Raw genomic sequence first — 10,449 nt, 5'->3', positions numbered from 1 at the left:
ACGGATTCAAGCTAAGGTTACTAAGACCCCGCCCTTGAATAAGTTCAGGACTACTCCTTTTAGGAGAATAACACCTATTGATTTCGGCTCTCCGTCTAGCCCTCTAGGCTCTTTCGTATTTTTGGAGTTTGACTTGATAGATCTCTTCAAAGGACATCAATTAACAAGTAGGTCCCAAGAGACCCTAGATTTGGAAACCACCACTTTGAGGTGACTCTTGGCAAATGCACCATTGATGGGACCAAAAATGGGTTGGCACTGGCTATGGCACTAGCTGAACCTCATGCACACAATAAACACCACCACCACATAGCCTCACAGGCCAGGAGCGTCTATAATAACTAAATGCACACTAGACACATCTAATATTGCATTTGTAGCTAAATAAAACTCCGACGGCACCTTCCCCAAAACCCCTGAAAGGGGGTATCCCACACATATTGGCAATAAGTGTCACTTATCCACAAACATAGGAGGCACCCCATCGGGGATGATTGTCGTGGCCCCACTGCAGCTCTCCTACATCTTGGGGATTGGCCCCTCAATGCGCTGCTTTTACATATAAGCACATTCGCACAACACTCCTCTCTTTTTCAGGAAGATCCAGGAGATACCATGTTCCCTCACCAATAATTCCCCCCCCCCCCCCAAGAAATGAACGACTAACCTACAGCAAGGGGAATCTCACCCTCTCAAGTGTGGATCAACTATAATTCAAACAATTGATGTGTATTTCCAAGAGTTGATACCATATGTATGATCAATGCAATAGTGGATGTCTCTTTGTGCATAAACAGTTATGTTTCAAAATCAGCCTATGTGCTAGTAAGCAAACAATCTTTTCATGAATTCCAACTAATACGTATATGCTTCGTTGCAAGAATCTAGCACCAAGGTGAACCTTGTGCTACTAGATCCCTTATTTTCAAATAGGCCATTTCCTAAATGCTATGCATAAAAGAAAATTTAGAATTTGTATTATTTCAGCCCTCAAACTATTGCACAAAATCCTCCTCCCCCTCACCGTTTAAGTTTTGCTTTGTTGCATAGGTGTATAGAGATTGTTTTGTCATGATTTAGTGTATAAAAAGCAATAAATCACACACTGTAATAAAAAGATAGGGAAAACTGAGGCCAAACCTTATGCTTTTCCACTACCATACATCCACAATCACTTATTATATTTTTTCATATTTTTCTAAGACATATTCCTATTTTTCTCCATTTTTCTCTACTTTTCTAATAAAAATAGTGATATATTTTCATAGCTGTAGCTCTTGATTCTTAGAACAACAGAAATATAGATTTTATTAGCATTTTATCCCATGTGTATTGGTTTATCCCATCCGAAAGCACCAAAAATCCCATTTTTCTCATAAAAACCGTGTTTTACGGGTTTCTAAAAATTATTTCCAGCATTTTGACTTTATATTTTCTAATTTTTTCATCATGAAAGCATAGAACAAACACTAAACAGCATGTCTACCAATTTTTACTCCATAAGAACAACATTGGCTCAATCAAATATCAAAAACAAGCAATTTTTATTTGTAAAATAGAGTTACTGGTTTTTCCCTTCTTTGCGGGTTTTAAAATCTGATGCGAGACTGTAGATCAGCCCTCATTCAAGTCTTAGCCTACCTCTAACAGCCAACTCTTGGTGCACAGATCGGATGCCGTAAGCACGCGTAGTGAGCGGCGTCGAAAGGTCCCCAAGAACAAAAGAACTCTACTTTTTGCACAAAACTCAAGGTAGAAAGCATGCACGACATGAACAAGAGACCAATTGGGTGCAATCTCCCCCCATGCCTTGTATGAGCACTCCACAATGCATGTATTTTATATATTAATCATCTTCAAGCTCAAATAATAGCCCAAATTACAAAATAGCACACTTTTGGCTTTTGAGTTTGCTTTAGTGCTAAATAGAAATAAAGCTAATGGGCGGGCACCCAAAGAGTCAGGCATACCCAATACAATGTCCAAATACAAATATCATAATCGTGCGCCCATACGCATACAAAAATAATAAATAAATATCCAACGCCTTAATAAATATGCGCGACAAAATATAGGCACCATGCCTAAGGTATGAGTCCATCAAAATATAAGTGATAACTCGAATACACACTATCCTCCAATGCTTTCCTCCACCACTTCTACTATCTCTACACATCAACTGAAGCATTCACAATCGTTAGTAAAATAATACAATTAAACCGACAAAAGTGAATACCTAGCAGTCTTCAGCTACATAAATAAATCAATTGGTTAGAAATCAATCCTAACCTTAATTTATCACGAGTGCGCACTCTAAACTCATAAATGTTTATTAATTTAATATGTATTTTGCAGAATCACCTGCCATGGAATCACCCATGTACACACTAAATTAACGAAACCCCCGAAAAGGATAAGCGTCCCCATCGACTTCTCACACAAAGAATCCACTTTGTGTATGAGCCCCGGTAAACAAAATTTAGGGAATCCACCGTAAAACCTCACGGAATTCACCATGGCACGGAATCCACCGTGAAATATGCCTCTTGGCATCATACCCCTGGGGTGGGATAGCAATTGTCCTCAATTGCTATTAGCTCAATGCGGAGCTAACAGAGTGGGGAAAGCATTTAGGTCTCTAGCGTGCATCCATTGGGCCTCTTCAATAGGATGGTTTTTAAACTTGACCAAATATCTAGAATATCTACGGCCAGTTCTAGTAGTCATAAAGTCAGTATCTATGATAGCTTCAGGCTCAAGGATTTCAGTCTCTTCATCTAGCAAAGGTGGGTTTTCATAAATAGGGTGTACAGGTAATTGGCCTCTAAAGGGTCGTAATAAACTAATGTGAAAGGTGTTGTGAATTTTCCAATGTGGTGGTAGTTCTAACTTAAATGCATTGTCATTGAATTTGCGAATGATCTTAAATGGTCCATAGATTCTAGATGCTAATTTCACAACTGGTTGTTTATCTACACTTTGTAATCTACGTTTTTCTATTCTTAACCAAACATAGTCATTAACTTTGAAATTCATGGCCTGTCTTTTCTTATTGGCTTGCTTTGTATATGATTGCTGGGCTTTGGCAATCATATCTTTAACTTCATCAAAAATAATAGCGTGCATGTTAGCAATATCATCAGCACTCTGAATCTTATTTGATAAAGATGCAACAGGTGTAGACAATCTATAACCATAAATCACTTCAAACGGTGCTTTCTTTGTAGCTGTGTGTGGTATATTGTTATATGCAAACTGAAGTAAATGTAGATGTGTATCCCATGTCTGTGGTTTTGAAATAGTGTAAGCACGTAAAAGATCTAAGATAGTACTGTTAGTAGCTTCTGTTTGACCATTAGTTTCAGGATGAAATGCAGATGAGAAATCAATCTTTGTTCTTAAGTTAGCAAACAAAGTAATTCAAAATTTATTACAGAATCTAGAATCACGATCAGAAATAATAACTTTTGGTAAACCATAATTAGTGAAAATAATTTTCAAAAACAATTGAGCTGCTTGAGATGTTGTTAAAGTTTTCTTGCATAGAATGAAATATGCTTGTTTACTAAACCTGTCTACAACAGTCCAAATCATATCATGGTTAGCTTTAGTGTTAGGTAAACCAATAATAAAATCCATAGAAACATGTTCCCATGGTCTTGGTGGAACACATAAATGCATAGTAAACCATATTGTTTACCATGATGTCTCTTAACTCTTTGACAAACTAAACATTCAGAAACAAAGTTAGATACATCAATGTCTATATGTGGCCAATAAAAATCTTCAGTCAATGTACGCAAAGTAGATATAATACCTCTATGACCTTGATATGGAGGACAATGAATCTCGTTCAAAACAAAAGATCTAAATGGAATTGTAACACATAATCTCTTTTCATAAAACATGAATCCATCATTGTAAGACAGTGAATCAATAGGAATCTAGTTATTTCCAACTAATTTATTCCAATCAGATTGAAAAGTAATGTCCTGATGATAAGTATCTTTCATAGGGATAAGAGAATCAAATGATATGACAGAGATATTATGAATGGTCGGTCTTCTACTTAAAGCATCGGCTACTACATTTTCTTTACCCGGTTGATATTGGATAAGGGGATGAAAACTCTGAATGAAAGCTGCCCATTTGATATGTCGGTCAGATATTTGGGGTTGACTAAGAAGATGTCTAATGCTTTGTTAGCCAGTCTTAATCATAAACTCAGAACCCATTAGATAATGTTTCCATTGTCTTAAAGCTTGTACTACAGCTAACAAATCTTTATCATATGTAGAATATTTAAGTTCGAATGGTTTCAGTTTACAGCTAGAATAGGCTATGGGATGATTATCTTACATAAGTACAGCTCCTATTCCAGATCCGCTAGCATCATTAACTACTAAAAAGAATGGTCTATTGAAATCAGGTAGTTGTAATACAGGAGCATGGGTTAATGCATGTTTTAATAAATCAAAAGATTTTTATTGATTATCAGACCAATGATAAGCAATACCTTTCTTTAAAAGTTTAGTCAAAGGCAAAGCAAGTAATGAAAAATTTCGCACAAACTTCCTGTAAAAACTAGCAAGACCTAGAAAAGAACGTAACTCATGCACATTTTTAGGTATGGGCCTGTTTAATATTGCTTCTATCTTCTTAGGGTCAACGTTAATACCTTCTGATAACACAATATGACCTAGATATTCAATTTCTGTTTGAAAGAACTCACTCTTTTCTGGATTAGCATACAATTGATTATCTTTCAACAACTTGAAAACCAAAGACAAATGTTCATAATGCTCTTTCTCATTTTTAGTAAATACCAAGATATCATCAAAGAATACTATAACACAATGCTGATATTTCAAGAATATGTGATTCATCATTCGACTAAATGTAGCAGGTGCATTAGTCAATCCAAAAGGCATCACTAGAAATTTATAATGTCCAAATTGTGTTCTAAATGCAGTTTTGAATATATCAGATTTATCTAAGCTCACTTGATGATAACCAGATTTAAGATCTATTTTACTGAATATGACAGAACCTTGTAGTTTATCGATAAGATCATCTACCCTAGGAATTGGATATCTATTCTTTACAGTAATTTTATTTAGGGCACGATAATCAATGCACATGCGATAAGTATTATTCTTCTTCTTTACCAATAACACAAGTGCGCCAAATGGAGAACTAATAGGTCTAATTAATCCTCTGTTTAATAATTTCTCTACTTGATTTTGAATTTATTTCTGTTCAATCTGGTTATGCCTATATGGTGCTTTACATGGTGGTTGTGTACCAGGAATTAAATCTATTTTGTGATCTTCAAGACGTGAAGGAGGTAGTCCAGGTGGTAAATCTTCAGCAAAGCAATCTTTAAATTGTGCAAGGAATTCTTTATGCCTAGGATGCAGATGTTTTTCTTTAGCTTGAAGTTCATTGACCCAAATTAGATAAGATTTACTACTTTTACGTAATGCATGTTTAGCTTGAGTATGAGTAAGCAGTAGAAATTTATTAGATGCATGCATACCATGCAATGTAATTTGTTTTCCTTTAAAATGAATTTTAATTGAATGCGTGGAATAATCTATGTCAGGATTATGCTGATGACGCCAAGGAATACCTAGGATAATATCACTGGACTGTAAAGGTACAACTAGGAAATTCCTTCGTTCAATGTATTCACCAATTTGAATTTCTAAATCATGCACCTCTTGTGTTCCATTATAACTTGTGCCTAAGAATGCTGCTTTAATGCGATAATGCGTAGAAACAATTTTTAATTTCAATTCTTTTACTAACTTTGCAAAAATAAAATCATGTGTACTTCCATCATCATGCAAAATAATATTTTCTTTTCCATACACTAAACATTTCATTGTCAACAAAGAATGTGCAGTTGGCATACCTGGTAAAATATCTGAAGAAGTAGCAATGTCGTCCTCATCTTCTGTAAAGTCAGGCATTTCCTCACGTTCTTCATCTTCCATTGCTCCAAGATAATTGATATGGACAGGTGGTTTCTTCAATTGGCAATTGGCTGCTAGATATCCAGGTTGATGGCATTTGTAACACACTATAGGTTTGGCTTTAGATACATTGTTGGCAATGGCAAGAAGTCTAGGAATATTAGGATTGGGCTGTGAGGATGGCTTAGGGTTTTGATTGGTATTTGATGGCAAAGCAGATGGTTTTGTCCAAGACTTACGGAAAGATGATGAAGGGAAACAACTTTGATTGAATCTTCTAAAATTTGAATTGAATTGCTTGGAACCATATTTACCATTTGCTTGAAATTGTTATGGACGCTTGTCTCTTCCTCGAATCTTATCTTCAGTGTCATGAGCCAAAGAAATTGCATCTTCAAGGATTGTAGGCTTGAACATATTGACTTCAGCGTAGTAATGCCCAAGTAATCCAAACATAAACTTGTGCTTGTGAGTCGCTTCATGTACGTCTTCAAGCATTCGGAGTTGCAGTAGGGCATTCCAAAAACGTTCGGTACACTGGGAAATAGGCTCACGATCTCTTTGCTGAAGAAGATCCCATTGCTTTATGGCTTTTTCATGGAATTGAGAAGGAAGAAAATTCTGCATAAAATTCTTTTTGAAACTCTTCCACGTAGTGGGACAATCTATGCTCTTACGAACCATAGTCCACCAAAGAGACCCTCGATCAACTAAGTGATTAGTGACACATTTAATTTTGTCTTTTTCACCTATGTCTCTTCATGAAAGTAATCATTAAACTAATTGATGAATGCAAGGACAGTCTTTCCATCTCGAGTTCCATTGAAAGTACGGAATTTGAAATTTCTTTTACTTATCTTTGTTTCTTTGCGGATGGATTGAGCTTCAAGAGTCACATCAATGGTTCGTCGGATAAGATCTTCGGGTTGTGGTCCATCTTTGTCGATAGTAGATCGTTGCAAATTGGCCAATTGAACTTGCAAAGCTTGTCGGGCTCTTCGTTCTTCATCAAGCTGCATCATAATTAAATCCAATTTTTGTTCCATCGTAGGTTCGGGAAGATCGCCTTCAGCCATTAAATCGTCCATGTTTTGTTCCGTCATCCTGTAAAAATCCAAAAGACCTCACACTCTCAAAATCCAATTAGCAGGATGAGCGTAGCTCAAAGTCGGATATACAAGGCTTATAGATTTTTTTTTGGCTTTCACGGTCTTCGTCTTTTGCGGTTGTGAAATTCGTAGTCTTCGTAAAATCTGCGTATGATCTTCTGCATGTACTAAAACTAGTTCAGCAAGTTTGCGTATGCGAACAGAGTCTTCCAGGGAACAACTTTGTAGTTCTGTGTTTCTACGCAAGAACAGTCCTTATGGGAGTAATTGAGGTAAGTCAATTTTGATCTCTGATGACTTGCAGGACTTGTAGAGTAGGTAAATTTAAACTTGCAGAACTTGTAGACTAGGGAGATCAATGACTTGTGGCTTAGTTGATTAAGCTCAAAATTGATAAGTCGACGATTTTTTTGAGGGGGGTGTTGTTTTTCTACGCCGAAAATCACGCCAGTATGCCGCCCGTTCCGAATTCGTTGATTTTAGGGGCCTTAAGCTTTATAATAAGCTTATCAAGCTTTTAAGATAAAGCTTTTAGACTTTGAAGATATGAAACTTATATGTCTTCTCTATTCAAAACGACTTGGAGAGAGAGATGTAGTAGTGGTCCTCCGCTTCCTCAGGCCGGTCCTTCGCGATCAGAGGTTGTAGACAAAGGTTCTTGACCGCCAGGAATCCACACGTATCGATCGTTCACGATGAAACTCACTATAGAGCTCAATCATTCTAGGAGCTCCGCCTTCGCGCAAGATGGGTAGCAATTGGAAGCTCTCGATCTCAACTTCGCTCTAATACCACTAGTGCACAGATCAGATGCCGTAAGCGCGCTAGTGAGCATCAGAAGGTCCCCAAGAACAAAAGAACTCTACTTTTTGCACAAAACTCAAGGTAGAAAGCATGCACGACATGAATAAGAGACCAATTGGGTGCAATCTCCCCCTATGCCTTGTGTGAGCGCTCCACAAAGCATGTATTTTATGTATTAATCATCTTCAAGCTCAAATAATAGCCCAAATTACAAAATAGCACGCTTTTGGCTTTTGAGTTTGCTTTAGTGCTAAATAGAAATAAAGCTAATGGGCGGGCGCCCAAAGAGTCAGGCATACCCAATACAATGTCCAAATACAAATATCATAATCGTGCGTCCATGCGTATACAAAAATAATAAATAAATATCCAACGCCTTAATAAATAGGCGCCATGCCTAAGGTATGAGCCCATCAAAATATAAGTGATAACTCGAATACACGCTATCCTCCAATGCTTTCCTCCACCACTGCTGCTATCTCTACACATCAATTGAAGTATTCATTATCGTTAGTAAAATAATACAATTAAACCGATAAAAGTGAATACCTAGCAGTCTTCAGCTACATAAATAAATCAATTGGTTAGAAATCAATCCTAACCTTAATTTATCACGAGTGCGCACTCTAAACTCATAAACGTTTATTAATTCAATATGTATTTTGCGGAATCGCCTGCTATGGAATCACCCATGTACACACTAAATTAACGAAACGCCCGAAAAGGATAGGCATCCCATCGACTTCTCGCACAAAGAATCCACTTTGTATATGAGCCCTGATAAACAAAATTTACAGAATCCACTGTAAAACCTCACGGAATCCACCATGGCACGAAATCCACCGTGGCATGGAATCCACCGTAAAATATGCCTCCTGGCATCAACTCTAGCCCTCCATCGATCCAGTACCATGCCGAACAAGCATTCTTCAACCGGTTCTTTTCTTGATTCTTTCCACATGAATTGCCTCTTGGAAGAGAGAGAGGGAGGAGAGAGAAATACTGATTTTCATCCTCCATATCCAGGTAGCCATCTCACGAGCAGAGACTAGTGATAGGAAGCATAGATAGGAGAAAGATCATATATGCAATCAGTTGGGGGGGTTACATTGAAGCTTTACAACCCCCCATTAAGAAATCATCGCCTCCATGGCATTTCTTCATGATCAGTGCCGAAAAAAACGTCCCCCCCCCCCCCCCCACGAAAGTCTAAAATTAGGGGCTCCCAAAGGAAGTCCCCCAAAGGTTACACCCTTTGGGCTTTCTAAAGCTCATTTCCACTTGGCCATTTTGGCCCTTGGCCTCCCTTTCGACCTATCTCCCACGTCCGGCCTTGAATTTGGCCACTGAAAATTTTTGGGCATTCGTCTCAAAGTCCCGCACTGCTGGGCATCTCTAGAAGTCCCGTCTGACAGTCCTAAAAATTATGAAAATTTCCCAACCGCCACTTAGTGGATCTTTAAAGCACTTTTGGGGCATTGCCGCTTAAAATCATATTGATTGCAGCTGCTGCCTTAGACAAAGTTTGTTTTTTTCCTGAAATTTGGAATTTTTGGCTATTTTTAAGCACTTATCGGCATCAAAAATCATCTATCATCTACATTATTTAACATTGCCATCTAGAGCTCCATGAAGGAAGACAACTTAAGTGAGCTGCTCTAATTGGTTAGACGTGAATGTGTGAAGTCGTCAAAGCAAGCACCAACCTTTGTATTCCGATATGGACAAGGAAAGTGCAAAGCAACTCCCACAACAACTTCTACCATAAAGAGTTACACAAAGCCCATTTTCATGAAATGTTTTGACGACATTGATTGGCCACACTTCAGCCCAACAACAACACTATTTATGGATGATAGCATGGAGAAGATGCAGATGAACCCACCCAACACCTTTATATGCCCATCCCCATTTGAGGGAAACCCCATGGACACAATCCTTCTAGAGCACATGCTTCCCTACTTGACCAAGCTAGCATGCTTTCGTGGTTCAGTCCTAGACTTTGTTAGGAATCACCAATTCCACCCCCCAACAATGGAACTCGATTGATATTTGATGTGCATGATAAATATGTACTTTCAAAATTATTAGATTCTTTTTATTTACAAGTGCAATAAAATGATGATGAGAGAGAAGAGGAGAAAGAGAGAGGAATATGCAAGTGAAAGAGATTTTGTATAGGCATTTGCTCAATTGCAATACTACAAGATGTGTAAACAAAGCATGTGAAAATATCTAGGGAAGGGTGGAGTGTAGAAACATGCATGCATGTGAATGTATGTATACACAGTGGATTGAGTAACAATGAGGTAATATTTTTGTCTCGATATTAACTATTCAAACAAAGTGAAAAATAATAGATATCTCACGTTACTGTAGTGAGTATAACAAACTATTTTGATACCCTATCCTCTTGTAGTAAGTCCACACAATAATGCTCAATTGAAAGTAGTGAAAACATGTGCAATGTAGTTTTGCCTATGTGTGCACAATGGAAGTGGTATATCAAGATATAATATCAAATCATGCACATAAAAGTAAGAGGTACATAAATGTAT

The sequence above is a fragment of the Lygodium microphyllum genome, chromosome 8 (assembly GCF_053477565.2).
Source record: "Lygodium microphyllum isolate KBCC chromosome 8, Lygodium_microphyllum_v1.1.10, whole genome shotgun sequence".
NCBI classification, from domain to species: domain Eukaryota; kingdom Viridiplantae; phylum Streptophyta; class Polypodiopsida; order Schizaeales; family Lygodiaceae; genus Lygodium; species Lygodium microphyllum.
The sequence above is the reverse complement of the archived record's forward strand: the minus strand, read 5'-3'. Positions refer to the sequence as shown.